This window comes from Boleophthalmus pectinirostris, unplaced genomic scaffold (assembly GCF_026225935.1).
Source record: "Boleophthalmus pectinirostris isolate CB_2022bp ecotype Guang Dong unplaced genomic scaffold, ASM2622593v1 HiC_scaffold_15, whole genome shotgun sequence".
Lineage (NCBI taxonomy): Eukaryota > Metazoa > Chordata > Actinopteri > Gobiiformes > Gobiidae > Boleophthalmus > Boleophthalmus pectinirostris.
In genome coordinates, this window is record NW_026571070.1 from 34,482,255 (window position 1) to 34,504,026 (window position 21,772).

The 21,772-nt window shown below is 43.5% G+C and overlaps 3 non-coding genes and 1 pseudogene across 3 annotated transcripts; all 4 read left to right on the plus strand.

The window, feature by feature from the left end:
• The first annotated feature begins 13,461 nt into the window (after positions 1-13,461).
• Positions 13,462-13,543, plus strand: trnas-gcu (transfer RNA serine (anticodon GCU)). The gene has a single exon. It is a non-coding gene; the product is annotated as a tRNA-Ser (tRNA).
• Positions 13,544-16,146: 2,603 nt separating this feature from the next.
• On the plus strand, positions 16,147-20,233 carry LOC129408093 (uncharacterized; annotated as a pseudogene).
• Positions 20,234-20,452: 219 nt separating this feature from the next.
• Positions 20,453-20,534, plus strand: trnas-gcu (transfer RNA serine (anticodon GCU)). The gene has a single exon. It is a non-coding gene; the product is annotated as a tRNA-Ser (tRNA).
• Positions 20,535-21,583: 1,049 nt separating this feature from the next.
• On the plus strand, positions 21,584-21,656 carry trnaa-agc (transfer RNA alanine (anticodon AGC)). Its single transcript has one exon. It is a non-coding gene; the product is annotated as a tRNA-Ala (tRNA).
• Positions 21,657-21,772: the final 116 nt, after the last annotated feature.

Genomic DNA, 21,772 nt, shown 5'->3' on the forward strand with positions numbered 1-21,772 from the left:
CACACAGCGAAAAACAGCCAAGAATGACTAAGAACAGAACACTGGACTGTTCTGGAGTGTTCTGTGAGTCCAGATCTCAGTTCTATTGAACATCTGTGAAAGGAGCTGAAACATGCGTCTGGAGAAGGAACCCTTCAAACCTGAGAAAACTAGAACAGTTTGCTCACGAGAAATGGGCCAGAATACCAGTTGACCAGTGCAGAAGTCTCACTGACACTTACAGAAATCGTTTGTTTACAGAGTTTTCCTCAAAACTTGTGCAACAAAATATTAAGTTATAGGTACCATCAGTTTTTGTTCAGGACAGTTTCATGAATTTGTTTTTTCTAATTATTCTGTTTAACTACAGGTGAAACAATTTTAATATATATATATATTAGGGGTGTCAAATTATCGCGTTAATTGCGATTAATTAATTACAGTCATATTTAGCGCGTTATGTTTTTTAATCGCGTTAATCTCATTTTTAATCTCTAACTTTACTGTTTCTGTATGCGAGTTGCTTTATTATAAAATCTGTTTTTATGTGTTGTTGGGACAACAACACACACACAAAAATAACACATTTATAATTTTTTTTTATTTCGGTAATTCCACTCATTGCCTGAAACCCACACAAAACGCGCGCAGTAAGAACGACGTAAACGTCATGTTAACGGTGGCGGCGTCAGTCGCACAATGGACGAGGTGGAAGAGCCAGTAGAACAGAGGCAGCAGTGCACAGGTAAAAACACATTCGTGTCTTGGAAATTCTTCTCCCGACGTGAAATATAAAAGAAAATAACAAATATAAAATCGCCTACAACTTAAATGTCACTGGTGAAAACAACCTGCATAGACTCATGATGTCTGCACTACTGTCCTATACACACACAAACACACACACAACACACACACACAAACACACACACACAAACACACACAACACACAAACACACACACACACACACACACACACACACACACACACAACACACACAACACACACACACAAACACACAACACACACACAAACACACACAAACACACACAAACAACACACAAACACACACACACAAACACACACAAACACACACACACAAACACACACACAAACACACACACACACACACACACACACACAACACACACACACACACACACAAACACACACAACACACACACACACACACAACACACACACAACACACACACACACACACACACACACAAACACACACACACAAACACACACAACACACAAACACAAACACACAACACACACACAAACACACAACACACAAACACACACACACAAACACACACAAACACACACAAACAAACACACACAAAAACACACAAACACAAACACACACAAACACACACAAAACACACACAAACAAACACAAACAAACACACACAAACACACACACAAACACACACAAACACACACAAACACAAACAAACACAAACACACACAAACACACACAAACACAAACACACACAAACACACACAAAACACACACCTTCATCACGTTTCACCACCACGTTTCCTTCCGTAGTTACTGCGTGGACACCGCTGTCCTCCCGTGCACCGCTTACGTTTTCTCGCGTACGCTGCGTAAACCGCGCTTCCTCCTGTGCGCCTCTAAACCAGAACTAACACCAAGACTAAAACCAGAACTAACCCAGTCCAGGATTAAACCAGGACTAAACCAGAACCAAAACCACAACTAAAACCAGGACTAAACCAGGACTAAACCAGGACTAAAACCAGGTCTAAACCAGGTCTAAACCAGGACTAAACCAGAACTAACACCAGGACTAAAACAGGACTAAACCAGGACTAAACCAGAACTAAAACCAGAACTAAAACCAGAACTAAAACCAGGTCTAAACCAGGACTAAACCAGGTCTAAACCAGAACTAAAACCAGGTCTAAACCAGGACTAAACCAGGACTAAACCAGGACTAAACCAGAACTAAAACCAGAACTAAAACCAGAACTAAAACCAGGTCTAAACCAGGACTAAACCAGGTCTAAACCAGGACTAAACCAGGACTAAAACCAGGACTAACCCATTCCAGGACTAAACTAGGACTAAAGCAGGACTAAAGCAGGTCTAAACCAGGACTAAAACCAGTGATCTCATATATAAAGCATTTCTCTATCAATAATATTTTTAATATGGTTAAGGAAAGACTGGACTTTTTATTGTCTTTAAGTAGACAAAAGTTATTATGTTCAGATTTCCTCGTCTTTGCTACTTTACAGCAAACAGTTTCTTATTCACGGAGACTTGGGCTCAACAGCCAATTTGAAGAGAACAAACAAGAGCAACATTTGCAGGATGCGGTGTTACATTCATGTAGTTTTAAAAAGCATGACAATATCAAGTAATCCAAAGTATTCAAATTACGTTACTTTAAGTAATTAAATGGATTAAGTTACAAATTATATTTTGGGATATGTAATCTGTAATCTGTAGGGGAATACATTTTAAAAGTAACCTTCCCAACACTGCAGATTAGTAATAGTAATAATAATGATGATACTGTGGAATGTAAGTGACTGCATCTGTTAAAGTTTGTTAAACAATAAATGACTTTATAAAGTCACTTTTTTTTGTTCTATATCAGTCTTTATCAGTCTGCCACAATAATGTAATAATGAATTTAAATTTAAATACCTCAAATTGAAGGCTCAGGGCCCAGTGCGGTCCAGTTTTTCATACCTGAGATTTTATTATATATATATATATATATATATATATATATATATATATATATATATATATATATATATATATATATATATATATATATATATAAATCCAGTCACCATCACAGTGGCAGACATCAAAAAAAAAAAAAATCTCAGGTATGAAAAACTGGACCGCACCGGGCCCTGACGTGATCCATGCATATTGGCTAAAGAAGCTCACTGCCCTCCACGAGTGCCTGGCAGCACAAATTAACTGCTAAGGGATGGGACTCACCCTGAATGACCCAAGGGCGTCCTGATCCTGAAGGATCCCTCAAAGGGTGCAGTCCCATCCAACTATCAGCCAATAACCTGTCTCTCCACAATATGGAAGCTCATGTCAGGCATCATCACGGCTAAGACAAGTGGGCATATGGATCAGTACATGAGTGCAGCACAGAAGGGTATCGGCAAAAACACCAGGGGAGCCAAACACCAACTCCTGGTTGACCGAACAGTCGCTGTGACTGCAGAACCTGTAAGACCAACCTGTGCACTGCCTGGATTGATTACAAGAAAGCCTACGACTCAATGCCCCACACATGGATCACTGAGAGCTTGGAGCTGTACAATATCAACAGGACTCTAAGGGCCTTCTTTGCAAACTCAATGTGGCTGTGGAAAACCACCCTTGAAGCCAATGGGAAGCCACTTGAACAAATGTCCATCAAATGTGGCATATACCAAGGAGACTCACTGTCCCCACTACTGTTCTGCATAGGTCTGAACCCCCTCAACCAAATCATTGACCACACTGGCTATGGATACTGACTCAGAAACGGGGCCACCATCAGTCACCTCCTCTACATGGATGACATCAAGCTGTACACTAAGAGCGAGTGAGACATCGACTCACTGATCCACACCACAAGGATCTACAGTACAGACATTGGGATGTCATTCGGGCTTGAGAAATGTAGCAGGATGGTGACAAAGAGAGGGAAGGTAGTCCACACAGAGGCCGTCTCACTCCCAGAGGGAACAATAGCAGACGTTGAGGACAGTTACAAGTACCTTGGTATCCCACAAACAAATGGCAACCTCGAAGAGGCAACAAGGAAAGCGGCTACAGCCAAATACCTGCAAAGAGTGAGACAAGTCCTAAGAAGCAGCTCTATGGCAAGAACAAGGCACAGGCCAATGATCAGATACCCTGCAGGAATCATGCACTGCCCAAAGGAGGAGATACAGACCACAAATGTTAAGACCCAAAAAGCTCCTGATCATGCATGGAGGGTTCCATCCCAAATCCAGCACCCTGAGACTGTACGCAAGCCAGAAGGAAGGAGGCCGAGGACTAGTGAGTGTGGGAACCACTGTCCAGGATGAAACATCCAAGCTCCTTGAATACATCAAGGACAAGGCCCCGACAGACGAAGTGCTCAAAGAATGTTTCAGACAGTGGGGTCTGGAGGTGCTGGAGGGATCATCATGGCAGGACAAACCCCTACATGGGGCAAACCACCGGAAGATAACTGAAGTGGCTGATATCAAGAAATCCTACCAATGTCTTGAGAGGGCTGGTCTGAAGGACACACAGAGGCTCTGATCCTGGCTGCACAGGAGCAGGCCCTGGGCACTCGGGCAATAGAGGCCCAGATCTACCACACCAAACAAGACCCACAGTGTAGACTGTGCAAAGAGGCTCCTGAGACAATCCAGCACAGAACTGCAGGGTGTAAGATGCTGGCAGGGAAAGCAAACATGGAGCGACATAACCAAGTGGCGGGCACAGTGTACAGAAACATCTGTGCAGAGTTCGGGCTGGAGACCCCAGGATCAAGGTGGAAACACCTCCAAAGGTTGTGGAGAATGACCGAGCCAAGATCCTGTGGGACTTCCAGATACAGACTGACAGGATGGTGATGAACCAACCAGACATAGTGGTGGTGGATAAGAAACAGAACAAAACCATGGTGGTGGAACATCACAATACCAAGTGATTGTAATATCAGGAAAAAGGAACACGAGAAATTAGAGAAATACCAGGGGCTCAAGGAGGAGCTGGAGAAAGTCTGGAAAGTAAAGGCATCAGTGGTGCTTGTCTTGATCGGACACTCGGGGCTGTAACCCCCAAACTGGAAGAGACTACAACAGATACCATTAAAAACAATGGACATCTCAGTCCTGAAAAGTGCAGTACTGGGAACAGCAAAGATACTGCACAGAACTCTCAGGCTCCCAGGCCTCTGGTAGAGGAGCCGAGCTGAATGAATGAGAGTGAGAGACCAACCACCGTGGAAGGTGAGACACACACACACACACATATATATGTGTGTATATATATATAATATATATATATATATATATATATATATATATATATATATATATATATATATATATATATATATATATATATATATATATAAAACATTGTTATTAAGGACATCACAGTAAAACAATTGTCCATAGAAAAACTATGAGATACAGAGATACATGCATAAAAACAAACAAGACACATTTACATACAAATGATATATATATATATATATATATACTTACTGCATTATTACATTTTCAGTGAGAGCATTTTTGGTTGGAAACATACAATAATTTTTATTTACTTTGAAATGTGTTACTATTAAATGTGTTACTATTGGTTTTCCTGTTTTTATCATCTGGTAAGCCTCTTTGGCAGAGAACGAGGACTGACCAAGAGTTGTTCTCTACACTGGAACAACACAGTTATCACTAATAGCACCTCTTAGCTCTGTGTGTACAGTTTATGGCAAATTCTGAATTCAGTGGTATATCAGAGTTAAGACACTTAAAAATAATTTTAGATTATTAAATGTGGTAAAATTTCAAAGTTAAATAGGTTATATTTCTTTAACATTTCAGTTGTGCCAATATCTAGGCATTTTGTCAAGGACCTGAAGGGTCATTTGTATAATGAACAAAGAGGTTTCAATGTGGTTGAGAAGCCCTGGGACCATGAGGTGATACAATAAGATAGATGAAGATCATTGCATTCATGAATAGTTTTGAAGTCTGGAGCGTTATATCTTTAAGTATAAAATGAAAGCAGCTGAAACTAGTTTTAATCTTTTTCACTAAGTATTTTGTGACTGATAAATTTAACATGTTCATCCAGAATGGGGCCAAGGCATTTAACTTCATTGACTGAATTTTCTCATTTTGAATAGTCACCTCAAAGTCACAGTTTTTTCTCTGGGTATGCACAGAAAAACAAAGAGAAACTTTTAACCGAACACACTGAGTTCTCCTTTTAATATAAGATGAAAACCATTTAACAGTGTCCCTTGCAAAATTTAACTGATGTAACTTTCCCAGTAAAATACAATGAAAATGAGACTTTTTAACATTTTTTATTAGGTAACAGCTAGACAGTTCAGGAGAATATTTAGGTCTAAAACCAAATAGTTGTGAGTACAGAAGTAAATTACTTTCAAGATGCACAGTTAGTTGATAAGCAATATTAGTAACTCACCACTACTGAGTGTGGAATGACTGATGCACTGTAAACTTCTTTAGGTGTCTTGAACGATGCTGTATAAATACAATGATTAAATAATTACATTAATTTTAACCCTACCATTAACTATTATTCTACAAAAGGTCCCCAAACTGAAAACTTTTAACAAGATCTTGACGTATAACAAAGTGTTTACAAAAACATAAACTGTATTAAAAATATCCTTATAATGTGGTAAATTATGTGTGTGAGGACATAGAACCCTTTTCCCTAAACATGTCTAACAAATGTGGGAATATCACGCTGTGGGAACAATGGGCTTAACTAGAACTTTCAAGCTCTCAGTTTGTCCTGCAGGGCCTTCTACTGCCCCGTTTCCCCCCATCAGCCTAAAGCATTTACCATAGTCTGATCAAGCACAGACAAACAGCTCAATGTGCATTTCCGTTTCTTGATAAAGAGCATATTCCATGGTTTAGAATGTGTCAGTGTCAGATCAAAACAAAGTCATTTGCACAAGTTTGAATGTCCATTCACTGTGGTCATAAAAGCATGCATTAGATCATTGTGTTTGCTCAAATGCCAGCTGCTCCTATCTCATTGTGCCTGACACCAGAGAGAGTGTTGTTTATGGAGGCTCTAACCTTTGTCCTGGCACTGTTCATCATTTTTCACCCAGACTTTTAGGAGCTTCTGACGCATGGTCCACTGCTTCCCAACGCTTTTACATTTAAGAGAAGGGTAACCCTAAAACTTCACAGTAATGGATCAATAACTGACGTGTTCAAATAAACCCAGGCTGGCAGCTGAGCTCTAAGCTTGAATCGAAGGGTATAAAAGCACATGGCTACAAAAACAAAACAAAAAAAGTGAACCGTCTTCACTGTCCAAATATCCTTCAAACACAAACGTTCATGGATGTACATAATAATAGATCATTCACACAAAATTATTTCATTAATTGTAGTACTACTCATATTATATATTATCTGTCTCACCCTTGTCCAGAAGGTTTTTTTCTATAAAGGCATATGAGAGATCGCTTAGCTGAGCACAAATATGAGATTAGGGTTAAAAACCAGGACTACCTAATGGCTTGCCATTTTTGTGAAAATCATTATAGCTGACACTCTGCTTCACATTGAAGGTATTGAACATGTGAAACTACTGGCAAGAGGTGGAGATAGAACTCAGAAATTAAAAGAGAAGCTTTCTAGATTCATAAATTGATCTGTCTTGTTTTTTTTTTTATTAAAATAAATGTTATACGTATCCACGTATTTTTCACATATATTTATATATTAATTTTTTCATTATTTCATAATTACTTTTTACACACGCACACACACACACACACACACAACTCGTGTGGCTACAGCAGATCGTGGGACCTAATGTAGCCCCTTCCAGTTCCAGTCCAAGTGCTCTAATCACCACGGGCACCACTGATGCCGCTGGTATTTCTTTAGTTTCCCATATTCCTTTCTCCTTATATTGTCATCACTTGGTATTGTGATGTCCACCACCATGGTTTTGTTCTGTTGTTTATCCACCACCACTATGTCTGGTTGGTTCATCACCATCCTCTCAGTCTGCATCTGGAAGTCCCACAGGATCTTGGGTTGGTCATTCTCCACAACCTTTGGAGGTGTTTCCCACCTTGTCTCCAGTCCATACTCTGCACAGATGTTTCTGTACACTATGCCCGCCACTTGGTTATGTTGCTCCCTGCAGTTTTGTGCTGGACTGTCTCAGGAGCCTCTTTGCACAGCCTACACTGTGGGTCTTGTCTGGTGTGGTAGATCTGGGCCTCGAGTGCCCAGGTCCTGCTCCTGTGCAGCCAGGATGAGAGCCTCTGTGCTGTCCTTCAGACCAGCCCTCTCAAGACATTGGTAGGATTCTTAACATTTGTGGTCTGTATCTCCTCCTTTGGCCAGCTTATGATTCCTGCTGGGTATCTGATCATTGGCAGGGTGTAGCTGTTGATTGCCTGCACCTTGTTCTTGCCATTGAGCTGCTTCTCAGGGCTTGTCTCACTCTTTGCAGGTATTTGGAAATAGCCGCTTTCCTTGTTGCCTCTTCAGGGTTGCCTTTTGCTTGTGGGATACCAAGGTACTTGTAACTGTCTTCAGTGTCAGGATCAGGATCGTCCGTCTTGGGTTAGCCATTCAGGGTGAGTCCCATCCCTTATCAGTTGGTTCATTTATGCTGCCAGGCGTTCGTGGAGAGTGGTAAGCTTTAGTCAGCATATGTGGATCTTGTCAGGGCCTGGTGTGGTCTAGTTTTTCATACCTGAGACTCTTTCCTGGACGTCTGCCTCTGTGATGGTGACTGGATTCTGTTCAGGGAGGTTGCTGTGGTCTTCTCTCAGATCCACCAGCCACTGTGCATCGGTGTTATGTGATGCCTCCCTCTCCCATATGCCTTTCCAGTACCTTTCAGTTTCCAGCCTTGGTGGGTCTGCTCTGGTGTTATTACCCTGTCATTGAGCGTACACCTTCACCGGTTGTGTTGCAAACAGCCGGTTTATTCAACTGGCTTTGTTATCTCATGTTTACCTCTTTAGGCGGCTGGCCAAGGCTTAGAGCCTTTGTTTGGCAGTTTCGAGTGCCTCAGGTATGGACATCTAGCTGTACCTCGTGGGTGCTTACTTTTCATTGCACCTTTCTGGGTCTCTGACAGTTGGCTCACTTCTCTCCACGCCTCCTCGATTTTCACCTCTAACTGTCTTTTCCATGGTGAGTATCGTATCTCAGGGCTTCCATGGTTGCTCTTATAGCCCAACACCTCTAGGATCACTGCTGCTGAAGTGTATATCAGCTCATTGGTTTCAGTGATGGTTGTAGTTGGGATCACTCTCAGTGCTGCATTCATATCTTCAGGAGACTTTCAGATACTTCAGGATGCGTCACTTCACGCCTCTGTAACTGGCATTGGGGTTGCCTTGTGTTAATTCGGGCCATGATCTTATCTTTCAGGTCAGTTGCTGCCTCGCTCAGCATGATACTTATTGGTGCTTCGTACCCAGTCTCTGATTGGGAAGTTAGTGCTAACTCCCCTCTGACCTGGCACCCTGGTCCCCCTTGCTGTAGCATTTTTGTTGTACGTATCCAGTCATGGTTGAAACATGTTGGCTTTGGCCATCTAAATAAAGGCCTTTTAACTACACTTTTCCTCATGTGATTTTTACTTGTTTGGAGTGCCTGGATTTCGTTGTGTCTAAAGTTTTGACCTTTTTTCCAAGAGCACTCTCTACCTGCTCTTACTGTTTGGAACACCTGCAGCAAACAGCCACATTTTTGTTTGTTCTGTTTGTACTTGAATCTAAGGGTCTTTTCTCATGACAGTTTGTCCTTTTAAATGACTGTCAAATTTTAAATGTGTAAAAAATACAACTATTATTTCAATGAAAAAAAAAAACAGACAAGCTTAAGGAACATCTACATAGAAACAAGCAAGAGGGGGCCCGCTTCCAGGCCAAATAAGGTCAGATTTGTGGAGATGCAAGCACACTCAGAAGAACGATGCATGTTTTCCTTAGTTTTTCAGTGCAATTAAAAATAATAATAATGATAATAAAATTAATTGATATAACACCATGAGGTAGTGGAGTGGTTTGATTTGAAAGCTAGACAAAATAGAAAATCAAATGTATTTTAGAGGTGAGTTGTAGTCTGATCATTTGATTCAAACATGTATCTGAACATGGTGATGGAATCATTTGAAACATTTCTCATCAGTTCAGACAGTTCTCAGGCTTTTTGTCAGAACACCCAGAGCAGATGCCCAAGCCACCTTAACTGGCTCCTCCTGATGTGAAGGAGCAGCGGCTCTACTCCGAGCTCCTCCCGTGTGACTGAGCTCCTCCTGTGTCTCTAAGGGAGCGCCCAGCCACCCTGCGAAGGAAACTAATTTCGAGCACTTGTATCCACGATCTCGTCCTTTCGGTCATTATCCAAAGCTCATGACCATAGGTGAGGGGAGGAATGCAGATCGACCGATAAATCGAGAGCTTTGTTTTTTGGCTCAACTCCCTCTTCACCACAACAGATTGATACAGTGACCGCCTCACTGCTTAATCACTGCTTAAACATTGATATAATAAAATTATATCAATGTTGAGAGCTAAAATTATCCAAATTATTCTAGTGAAGGTATATGGAGTTTAAAAACACAGTAGAGCACTTCCTGTATGAGTGTTTTACGTTTGAGAGAAGAACTCAACCTAAATATGCAAGATTATAGTGTGTTAAAAATGTTTGAATGAAACTGAAAACAACTCCAGGTATGTTTATGATGAGCAAACAACTTAACAGATCAGAAAATGGCATAAAGTACAGATACCTTACATTTTTACTTAAGTACACTTTTAAGTGGATACTTTTTACTTCACTACATTTGAGGGCAGGTATCTGTACTTTCTACTCCATTACATTTTTGAAGTTTTAACACAGTTGTTGAGACGTCCTGAATTGAGGGTTTAAAAAAAATAAAGTCAGATGTTCCTGAACTAAATTCAGCACATATCTGTTGTACGTTTTAAATGTTATTATTCTCAAAATATGAGGAAAATACTTTTACTTTTTACTCTTTAAAGGTGCACTGTGTAACTTTTTGGTTGTGTGTCTATCACCTGCTTGTTTGTTTGAAGATGTCATTGCTCTGCCTGGAATGTTCCACTGTGTGACATTAAACATTAGACAACAGTTTATACAGTAGGTTAATAAAAATGTAATTCACAAATGTGTATGGGTATTTATGTTTATGTATTAATAATAATGCATGTACATTTACAAAATAATCAAGTCAGTACTGAGAAAAAAACAAAACAAAACATGTAGTAAACAGTTTGTATTGAAGGCACCAAAACATTTTAAGTTTTGTGTATTAGTTATGTTTTGTTGAAAAAGATGAAAAATATGAATTACAAACGACTTTTAGGATATGCACTAGTTAAAGATAGACAATTTCAAATACACAAATAAACAAAACTCAAAAACAGCAGTTTTTGTAAAAAACAAACAAACAAAAAAAAACTTTCTTTATGTAATCCATGTAGTACATTTTTGGAGTAGTCCTAACGTGTTAGGTTTTACAGTGTATATGTAAAAGTTCCGGGTCGTGCTACTTTACAAGGCCTTAATTTCGACAGAATCCACTGAATGACTTTTAATGCTTTTTAATGCCCCGTGGAAACTCGATCAGTTCACACAGTTCTCAGAACACATGCCACAGCTCTCATTCACAAACATATGATCTTTGAACGCACCTTGTTTTTTCAACACTAGAGGCCTGTTCTCATGTGCCACAGATATCAGGCCCAAACTCTCTGTCACTTTCAATATAAAAACTCAAACAGAATGGCAAATCAAAATTTGTGAGCACCAAAAATCTAACAGGAAAGACTTTTACACATGAGTCAAATAGGGAAAAGGCTCATAGCGGTTAGTATAGACACAGTACTTTCAGATACATTCAGTTCTGTTTGATTTTTAAGAACACAAATTACTATAACGGGACAATATATTGCTGATGTGTTTCCTATTCCAACATCTTTCAGTTTTCTTTTGCATGAATATTTTTGATCAAATGCTGCAAAATCTACTTTGCAGCTGGCAGTGTACTTTTATATTTTACATAATACAATAAAGACAGGTTTTAGACAAAACAGCCCAGCTTTTCCAGTCTGAAATTCAAAGTGTGTAAAATGTGGCCCCAGCAGCAGACTGCACTGAACCAGTGATTCTCTGTAGTCACTGAGAGCAGGACCAAAGGTTTTGAGCTGCTCTGTCAAATGAATGAAAGAGCACAGAAAAATATATGATCAAAGTCTGAAAGTTGGGATGATCGATCAGTTCTGAATGAAAAACTGCATTTTGCTGAGATTAAATTTTGTTTAGAAAAACTATAACCCTGTTCAGGATTTTTTGTGAGCTGTTTTGCAATTCCATTTCCAGTGGATAAATGTGCCAATACGATTGAAAAAAATTGTGAACACAGATTAAGGTTGTAACACTGAGAAAATGATGTGCTCCTGAACAGTGTCTGGAGAGCATTATCCTACAGCGAGGTGCTCCTGACCAGTGTGTGCAGCAGGTCAGCAGACAGCAGGTCAGGACGCTGGGCCTACGAGTATCACTGTCAATATAGAAACTCAAACACAGTAACAAAAAACTACACAGGGTCGTAGACTATTTGTGAGGACCCAAAGTCTACAAACAATAAAGGATGAATCAAACAGGGAAAAGAACTTCAGCAGAAATTAACAGAATGACTAGATCTTATGTACAGTATGTCACTGGATATCAGTGAGATTTGTGAATGTCTTGTCTAATTTTCAAGAACAAACCTGTTGCAAAGAGTGTTGCTGACAGTGATGCATTTACAATTCCAACAACTTCCAGTTTTCTGCTTGCGAATTCTAGTAATGAGTAATGAGCATATTTATTTTTTAATTATTTACATTGTACAATACAGACGGGTTTTAGCCAAAAATGAAAAAAATCATCTGTGTAAAGCATGAATCCCAATGGCACTCTGCACTAAACCAGTGATTTGTGGTCACTTTTTTAAATGGTAAAACTTTGGTATAGTAAAACTTTTGAGATACAATTGATAACTTATAAATGTAAAACCTTTGCTGAGATAAAATTAAAAGGGAAAATGTGTTCTTTTTTCTCTTTTTTTGTCCACCTTTTGTCCATATTGTACTGCAGATCTGTCCAATGAATATAACACACACATTTTGTTAGCTGTGTAGAAAGCTCTTATCAAAATGTGTGTGGCATAGTTTATCAGTACAACAGGTTGAGTCTTGTTTTGTGTTTCTCATCGTCTCTGCTCTTAGAGCAAACAACACTTTCACATGTTTTACTAGGATGGACACACTGCTTTTTATTCAGTCGTCTTGTGGAGCACATGGGCTGTTGGTGAAGGGAGCTGAGCCCATGTTTCTTGTCCATCTGCATTTCCTGTCTTTGTTTGCTTAGAAAGTTTGTGATTTGGCAGAGATGTGTGTTTGAACACTCCAAGCTCAAAGATAATTTTGTCTTTTTTTTTTTTTTTAAACAATTTTTAATGATTAAACTGTACAGGATTATGACAGCATAATAACTAAAATCATTAGAAAAAAAACTCATTACAAATGTAGCTAAATGTGCTTTTTCAGGTTTCGGACAAAACGAGCACTGTAAAAGCTGCGGGCAGCCTAATATTTCCTTTCAGGGGCAATGTGACATCCTGTGAGACGGCAGTTTCTATTACGATTGCTGAAAAAGTGGACGAGGTGGCCGAGTGGTTAAGGCGATGGACTGCTAATCCATTGTGCTTTGCACGCGTGGGTTCGAATCCCATCCTTGTCGTTGTTATTATTAACGAAAAAAGCACTCAGAGAGCGCAGACCTCCGCCAAGGACTACAGTCCCCCTCATATTAATTGTGTTTTAGCTCAGTGGTAGAGCATTTGACTGCAGATCAAGAGGTCTCCGGTTCAAATCTGGATGCCCCCTGTGGGTTTCCCAAAACAATACTTATATTTCTTGAAAAAGAATACAACATTCACATTTGTCAGGCCTCAGACTGCCTGGTCAACTCACCTGAATTTGCCTTTTTGCTTGAGTGAGACCTGGTAACAGTGCACGGTCTTCTCACCTTCGACATAGAAAAAGCAGTTCAAATGGCAGAGCATTTGCGATGGATCCAAGAGGAATGCCCATGAGAAGGAGCAGAAAATTGGGCAAAGAAAGCAAAACACTCAATGCAAAGGTCCACCTGTAAAGGTCCATTTTTAGTAAACAGCTAAAAGTTTTGGATGAGGATCGCGTTAGTCCCAAACAGTTGTCCTAAACATGATAAGAACATGGGCGTCCAAATGAAGTCTCGGGAAGTTAGCATCGACTGCAAATGGCTAACAGCAGTTCCTGGTCCGTGTTGTTTCCGTGCCCACAGCCTCTCAACTCCACAGCAGCGATTCTTTTTTGAAGAAAGCACAAGGGGTACCCAGCAAAACCCAACATTACTACAACATCAGCCGCATAGAGGTGAAACAGGTACTCAAAATTAATAGTTTTGGAGCACATGCAGTCGCTGTAGTCAACTCAAGAGAGCTAAGAAGACACCTTCAGACTCACTGAAACCTTCAACAAGAGGGGGATTAGCTCAAATGGTAGAGCGCTCGCTTAGCATGTGAGCGCGGTAGCGGGATCGATGCTGGCATCCTCCAGCTGGCTTTTAGACAGCAAGTCTCCCTACAGGGACCTCCCGGCTTTCGCACACTGCTGTGTGAGGCTTGGAGGATATGCGGGTCCGGCCCTCGTCAGACAGAGCAGTGATCGAATCCGACTCGAGACCGACAGGCATTAAGATATTTGAGTCCGAACACAAGTACTAAATATTTGTTCTATTTCATTTCAGTGAACCTGTAACCACGTGACTACAACCCTCGGGTCAGGAGCATTATGCCAAATTAAACACACCTGTGGGTGCGCGCTACACCTATATGAATGGCGCGCGTGCACACACTCACCCTCTTTCTATCCTCCTGGTCGTTGAGAGCTTATGCCGCGCGGCTTGAGATTTTCGCCGTTTTGTTCACGGATCATCGCTGATTTGGGCTGCTCCTTGTTGTAGTACCCCCCTGGCGTTCCGTGTCAAATTTTGTTGCAGTTTGGTGAGTGTATCGCTCCCGTTTTGCCGGTTGCAAACTTTGCTATCTAGCCGGCTTGTGCATTTGTTATGCTAACTTAGCTCTGTTTTGTAGTGCCGTGAGAGCGCGCTTCGCCGCCTCCTGGCTTGGAGAGGTATTGCAGCTTTCTGCTGGGGTCTGCTCTCCTTAGTGCTTGTATTTTCTATATTATAGTATTATGATATATATACGTGCACATAAACTTTTTTTTCATTGTTTGTGCAACAGGGGACTTCATTCTCCTCTAGTGTGAATCTCCTGTGTCGAAATGGCTTCGGAGGTGGATAGTGACACATGGATTGTGTTACTCTTATGGAGAACTGCTGCCACCTGGTCAGGAGGTGGATTCTCCTCCCCCCCGTAAAGCGACGCGGAAGTCTGGTGGTAAACGGGCACATGACCAACGTTTTATGACCCCAGGGTAGATCATCTCCAGAAACAACTGGAGGCTATGCGTAAGACCATGGACACCATGGCTGCTGCCACAACAGCGGCTGCTGGAGAATCAAGCCCTCTGCGTGGGTTTTCTCATCCTGATGCCGTTTCACTGGCCGCTTCGGGTAACTTGGGTAAGACCGGCAGCTCAGGCTGCGGCTCTCTGCTTTGTTGGACGGTTACGAGGAGGAGCAGGTTATGTTGGATGATGTTGCTGGAGAAGGACCGTCATCTGAGATGGGTGACTTCTCTATTAAGCCCTGCTCACACGAGCGGCCGCTGCTGCAGGTCTTCCTGCTCCTCCATCTCCACCCAAGGCTTCTGCATTAGATCGGGGTTCGAGGCGCCAGGGCTATGCCCTTTTGCCCGTCTATTTGGATTTGTTTCCCGTCTCCACGAGTCGTGGGCTCGGCCAAGAGAAGCTTTGCTTCCCGCTCGTCACTAAGTGTGCTTCACAATGCTGCTGAGCATGGGTTGGATGGGACTCCTACAGGTGGACCTTCATTTGCACTCCTGGCTGGGGCATCCCCTTCAGGCCGGGTCGCCTGTCATCCCAATAAGAAGTGCAGGGTTACTGATGGCTTTGTGGCGAAAGCCTATCAGTCTACTGCCATGGCTGCTAGACTGGCAAACACCAGTGCTTCTACTTCTGGTGTATCTGGAGGGCCTGATCCGAGATCTGGATTCTAAGAGCCATCTGAGCTCATGCCTGAAATGACTAATATCATGGATATGGTGATTCAGGGAGCGAGTGCTCAGGCCAAGGTCCTGGGTAACTCCTTGGCCCATCTTACCATGGCCAGGCGCCACATTTGGTTGAGCCAGACAGCCTTGACAGAGGCGGAACATGCTGCTGTTTTGGGAGCCAAGCATTTCGCCTGGTCATGTGTTTGGTGCGGCTGCAGAGGCAGCTTGGATGAAGCCCAAAAAGTGCGAATGCGCAGGTCGAACCATGCGCAATCAGGGGCTCTTGAGGTCGCGTCCTCGGATGGCCCCAGAGAGACGTATTGGCCACAAAGACCTCAGTCAGTGGGTCAAGGTTCCTCACAGGATTCTGGAGGTGGTAGACAGGCCTTTTGTTCCCCGAATGGGCCGACAGAAGGTCCGTGTCCGTTCTCGGGAGCGCGGTGCACGGGGTCCGCCCAAGTCTGCCCAGCGTTCCTGACTATGCGCTCCGGCTGACGTCAAGTTTTTCAAGCACCCATCTCAGTGCTTGGCGCCAGTGTACTTCATGCCCATGGGTGCTAAAGACCCTGGAGTGCGGCTACCGTCTGCAATTCCGCCTCCACGCTCCCACGCTTTCGGGGCATTTTATGGACAAAGGTGGGAGACAAGTCTCTTTCAGGAGTGCTTGCCAGCGAGATCTCAGCCTTACTCTCCAAAAAGGCTATACGTCCACTGGATCCACAGGAAGGAAAATCAGGGGTTCTACTCCCCGTATTTCCTTGTCCCAAAGCGCACAGGTGGTTTCCGCCCCATTCTCGACCTGAGGAGGTTAAACAAGTACTCAAGGTTCTCCCGTTCAGGATGCTCAAAACTGACAGCATTATTTCAGGCCATTCGAGCAGGCGACTGGTTCACGACTGTGGACCTACGCGATGCCTATTTTCATGTGCCCATTCATCCGGGTCATCGTTGCTACCTGCGGTTTGCATTCCGAGGTGTAGCTTACGAGTACAATGTGCTCCCGTTTGGCCTGTCACTGTCTCCTCGAACTTTCACAAAGTGCATCGATGCCGCACTCTCCCCACTCCGGAGGAGGGTATCAGAGTGCTGAACTATTTGGACGATTGGCTGGTGTGCACTCCGTCCCAAGCATGGCTCGCGAGCACACTACAGTCGTTCTCGACCATCTAACTTCTTTAGGTCTTCACCTGAATGCAGAGAAGAGCCGCCTTGTCCCGAGCACTTCGGTGGAATATTTGGGGCTGGTCCTGAACTCAGTCACAATGACTGCCTGCCTGATGCCAAAGCGGGTGACGGCCATCAGGGAGTGCATAGCAAGTTGCCTTGCTCGGTGCACTGTGACTGCTCTGCAATGCCAAAGGCTGCTAGGTCTTTTGACGGCAGGTTCCCAGGCAGTGGCCTCTGGGTCTTCTGCACACACGACCACTTCAGAGGTGGTTTGTGTCCCAAAGGCTCTCCATGCCCAGGGACAGGTTGAGGGAAGGTAAACCCGCACGTGCCTCCAGACCCTCACGTGGTGGATGGGTTCCAGAGCTGTCGCAGACGGGGTTCCCCTAGGCTTTGGGCAGCCCGAGTCACTGTAACTGCCGATGCATCCCAGATGGGTTGGGGAGCTGTGTGCGAAGGCAGGACTGCCCGAGGGACTTGGGACTCTGTACGACGGAGTTGGCACATCAATCTCCTCGAGATGGAGGCTGTTCGTTTGGCACTGCAGCACTTCCTCCCAGTGGTGAGGGCAAGCAGGTGATGGTACGAACGGACAACACTGCAGTGGTGTCTTACATCAATCATCAGGGCGGTCTGAAGTCTCAGTCTTTGCACGCCAGAGCATGCCAGCTCCTTCTGTGGGCCCAGTCAGAGGACATGTCTCTGAGAGCCTTCTACCTTCCCGGCTCCTCAATGTTGCAGCGGATCTGCTGTCCAGAGGCGCTCCTCATCCCGGCGAGTGGCGCTTACACCCCCAGGTGGTGGATCAGATATGGTGCCGCTTCGGTCAGGCCTCAGTGGATCTATTTGCGACAGAGGACAACACTCATTGTCCCCTGTGGTTTTCGATGACCGGCCTACCAGGACCACTGGGGGTAGATGCCTGAGCCAGAACTGGCCTCCAGGGGTGCTTTATGCTTTTCCACCACTGCCTCTCCTTCCAGCTCTGCTTGCAGGGTGAGGTTGTTCAGGCACGAGTTCTCTTAGTGGCACCGAACTGGCCGCAGAGACCCTGGATGTCCGAGGTGTACGAGATGCTGGATGGGGGAACCGTGGCGCTCCCAACCAGAAAGGACTTGCTGTCCCAGGGACGGGGCAAGATCTGGCACCCTCGGCCCGAAGTCCTGAATCTTCATGTATGGCTTGAAACGGCAGCGCTGGCATGCTCTTGGGCTGAGCAGGGCTGTTGTTGACACCTTACAGGCCGCACGGGCACAGTCCACCCAACTCTACGGGTGTAGGTGGAGCGTGTTGCTGGGTGGTGCCACAGACTGGTGTAGACCCTGTGTCCTGTGACATGACTGTGGTGTTGTCCTTCCTTCAGCACCTTTTGGATCAGGGCGCTCGGAATCCACTTTACGTGGATATCTTGCTGCCATTTCTACGGCTCATGAGCGGCGTGATGGCTCACCCCTGGGTCGCATCCCCTTGCAACACAGTTTTTGAAGGGTGTTAGGAGGCGTTGCCCTTCCAGACGTCGTTTGCTCCCATCTTGGGATCTGCAGGTAGTCCTCGGGCACTTTGCCTGCCTCCTTTTGAGCCTTTGTCTGACCTGGACCTGCAGGTCCTGAGTTTGAAAACGCTCTTTCTACTTGCCATATCATCGGCTAAGAGAGTGGGGGAGCTTGCTGCTCTTTTCCGTTGGGACAGGGTGCCTGCGTTTTGGGGACAAGAATGGGGTGGTACATCTCCTGCCGAACCCCGCCTTCCTATAATCACGCAGGGAAGCCTCCCCCGCATGGAGTGGTTGCTCACTCTACACGGGGAATGGCTGCATCTTGGGCACTGTTCAGGGGTGCACCTTTGGAGGAGGTGTGTAGTGCTGCTGGTTGGGCATCCTCCTCTACCTTTGCCAAGTTTTACAGGCTGAATTTGCCTGCTTCCACATCCCCTCTGCTGTTTTAGGGGCTGTGATGGATGGGTGACACGGACACAGTGCAAAAGAGAGCGAACACAAGTACTAAATTTGTTTGAACCTGACCCGTCGAACTTCGGCTTCAAACCCACTCGCTCTTCAGCTTCATTTCCTGTCCTGTACCAGTGTGGCGTAAAAGCCTCTTCCCAATCAATCGCCAACAGAGCACGTGATTCACTGTTTCAGTCCAATGCCAAACTGACAGACTCTGTCACTGGGGTAGAGCATTTGACTGCAGATCAAGAAGTCTCCGGTTCAAATCCGGATGCCCCCTGTGGGTTTCCCAAAACAAAACTTATATTTCTTGAAAAAAAATACAACATTTACATTTGTCAGAGATGTGTGTTTGAACACTCCAAGCTCAAAGATCATTTTGTCTTTTTTTTTTTTTTAAACAATTGTTACTGATTAAACTATACAGGATTATGACAGCATAATAACTAAAATCATTAGAAAAAAACTCATTACAAATGTAGCCACAAGCGGGAATGTTCAGCCCTCATGTACGCCTCCACAGCTCCCTGCACCTAACCCTACTAACCCCCAACCCTAACCCCTAACCCTAACACCTAAATGATCCCTAATCCCGAATTCTTAACCCCTAACCTAACCCCAGGCCTGACCTAGGTTGTGAGGTACTATGTCTTGAGGAACGGGAATGTCCATGGATTCAAAATGCTTCTGTAAACAGCTGGTCAGAGTACCTCCAGCTTCAAACCAGTGCCATCAAATAGAAAATAGCTTCTAGATGGAATCTTAAATGCCTTGAAACACATCTAATCCCAGTTTTTTGGTCCAAATGAGCTCAGATTCGCCATGCCACATCTAAAGGCATAGCTTCACTTTTATTTTTTATTTTTTATTTTTTTTTTACAGTTTGCCTGGAGCATGACAGCAAATAATTTCTGTTTCTTTGATGACTTCTCACTGCCACAGCCGGGAGAACTCACATTCAAATCACAAAATACCTTTTTCACAATGGCTGGTCCTGCTCTGTAGGGTTGTGGAACTTCCAGTTAATGGTTTTCTAGGGCAAAATATCTGTAGAAATGTCTCACTTATTCTCCTCCAGCTTAATAAATCTGCCTGCCCCATCACCAAATCTTCAACCAACAACATTGACTAAGGACTTAAATTCTTCCATGAAGAACTGATCCACAAGTATCAAGGTAAGAAAGACAAAAGCTTAAATGTGAACAACGACTAACATTAGCGAACTAGTTCAGAGAAAAACTAATGTTATGGTCATGCATAATGTAAGGCATTTAAAAGCATTATGTCTTCCATCTAAAATAATGTGACATCCTGTGAGACGGCAGATTCTATTACGATTGCTGAAAAAGTGGACGAGGTGGCCGAGTGGTTAAGGCGATGGACTGCTAATCCATTGTGCTTTGCACGCGTGGGTTCGAATCCCATCCTCGTCGTTGTTATTATTAACGAGAAAAGCACTCAGAGAGCGCAGACCTCCGCCAAGGACTACAGTCCCCCTCATATTAATTTTGTTTTCCATAAATATTTGTCTCGTATCTTTCAATTTGGAATATGAAAGAGGATCCGATTGTCCATCCCTGAGTCAAATTTCATGGGGTTTGGTCAATAATTAATTGAGATATTGAGAAACCAAATTTTTGGCCCCATTTACCACAATGTTAACTAAAATTTCAAAGTGATCCAGAATCCAGGATTTCTTCTGGATCACCCCCAAAATGAAATCAGTTCTTCCTTTTCACATTTCCAACAAATCCTGAAAATTTCATCAAAATCGGTCCATAACTTTTTGAGTTATGTTGCTAAAAGACAAACAAACAAACAAACAAACAGACAAACGCCGGCAAAAACATAACCTCCTTGGCGGAGGTAAATAACAAACTAGAAAAGCACTCAGAGAGCGCAGACCTCTGCCAAGGACTACCCCCATTTTTTATATAAATTGCGATAAAATCAGTCTTCTGGATCAGATCCGGATCAGCCTTTGGAATATGAAACAAGATCCCACTGTCCATCCCTGAGTCAAATTTCATGGGGTTTGGTCAATAATTAACTGAGATATTGAGAAACCAAATTTTTGGCCCCATTTACCACAATGTTAACTAAAATTTCAAAGTGATCCAGAATCCAGGATTTCTTCCAGATCACCCCCAAAATGAAATCAGTTCTTCCTTTTCACATTTCCAACAAATCCTGAAAATTTCATCAAAATCGGTCCATAACTTTTTGAGTTATGTTGCTAACAGACAAAACAAACAAACACCGGCAAAAACATAACCTCCTTGGCGGAGGTAATAACTGTGTGTGTAAACACAGCATATAACTCATAACCAGTTGTCTGCTACCTCTTCCTGTGCACCACCAAAGACCTTAAGAATGGACACAAGGGCACAGAGCCACAGTTTTGGAGCACATGCAGAGCCCCTCTAGTCAACTCAGGAGATCTAAGGAGACGCCTTCAGACTCACTGAAACCTTCAAGAAGAGGGGGATTAGCTCAAATGGTAGAGCGCTCGCTTAGCATGCGAGAGGTAGCGGGATCGATGCCCGCATCCTCCAGCTGGCTTTTACACGACAAGTCTCCCTACAGGGACCTCCCAGCTTTCGCACACTGCTGTGTGAGGACTGGAAGATATGCGGGTCCGGCCCTCGTCAGACAGAGCAGTGATCGAATC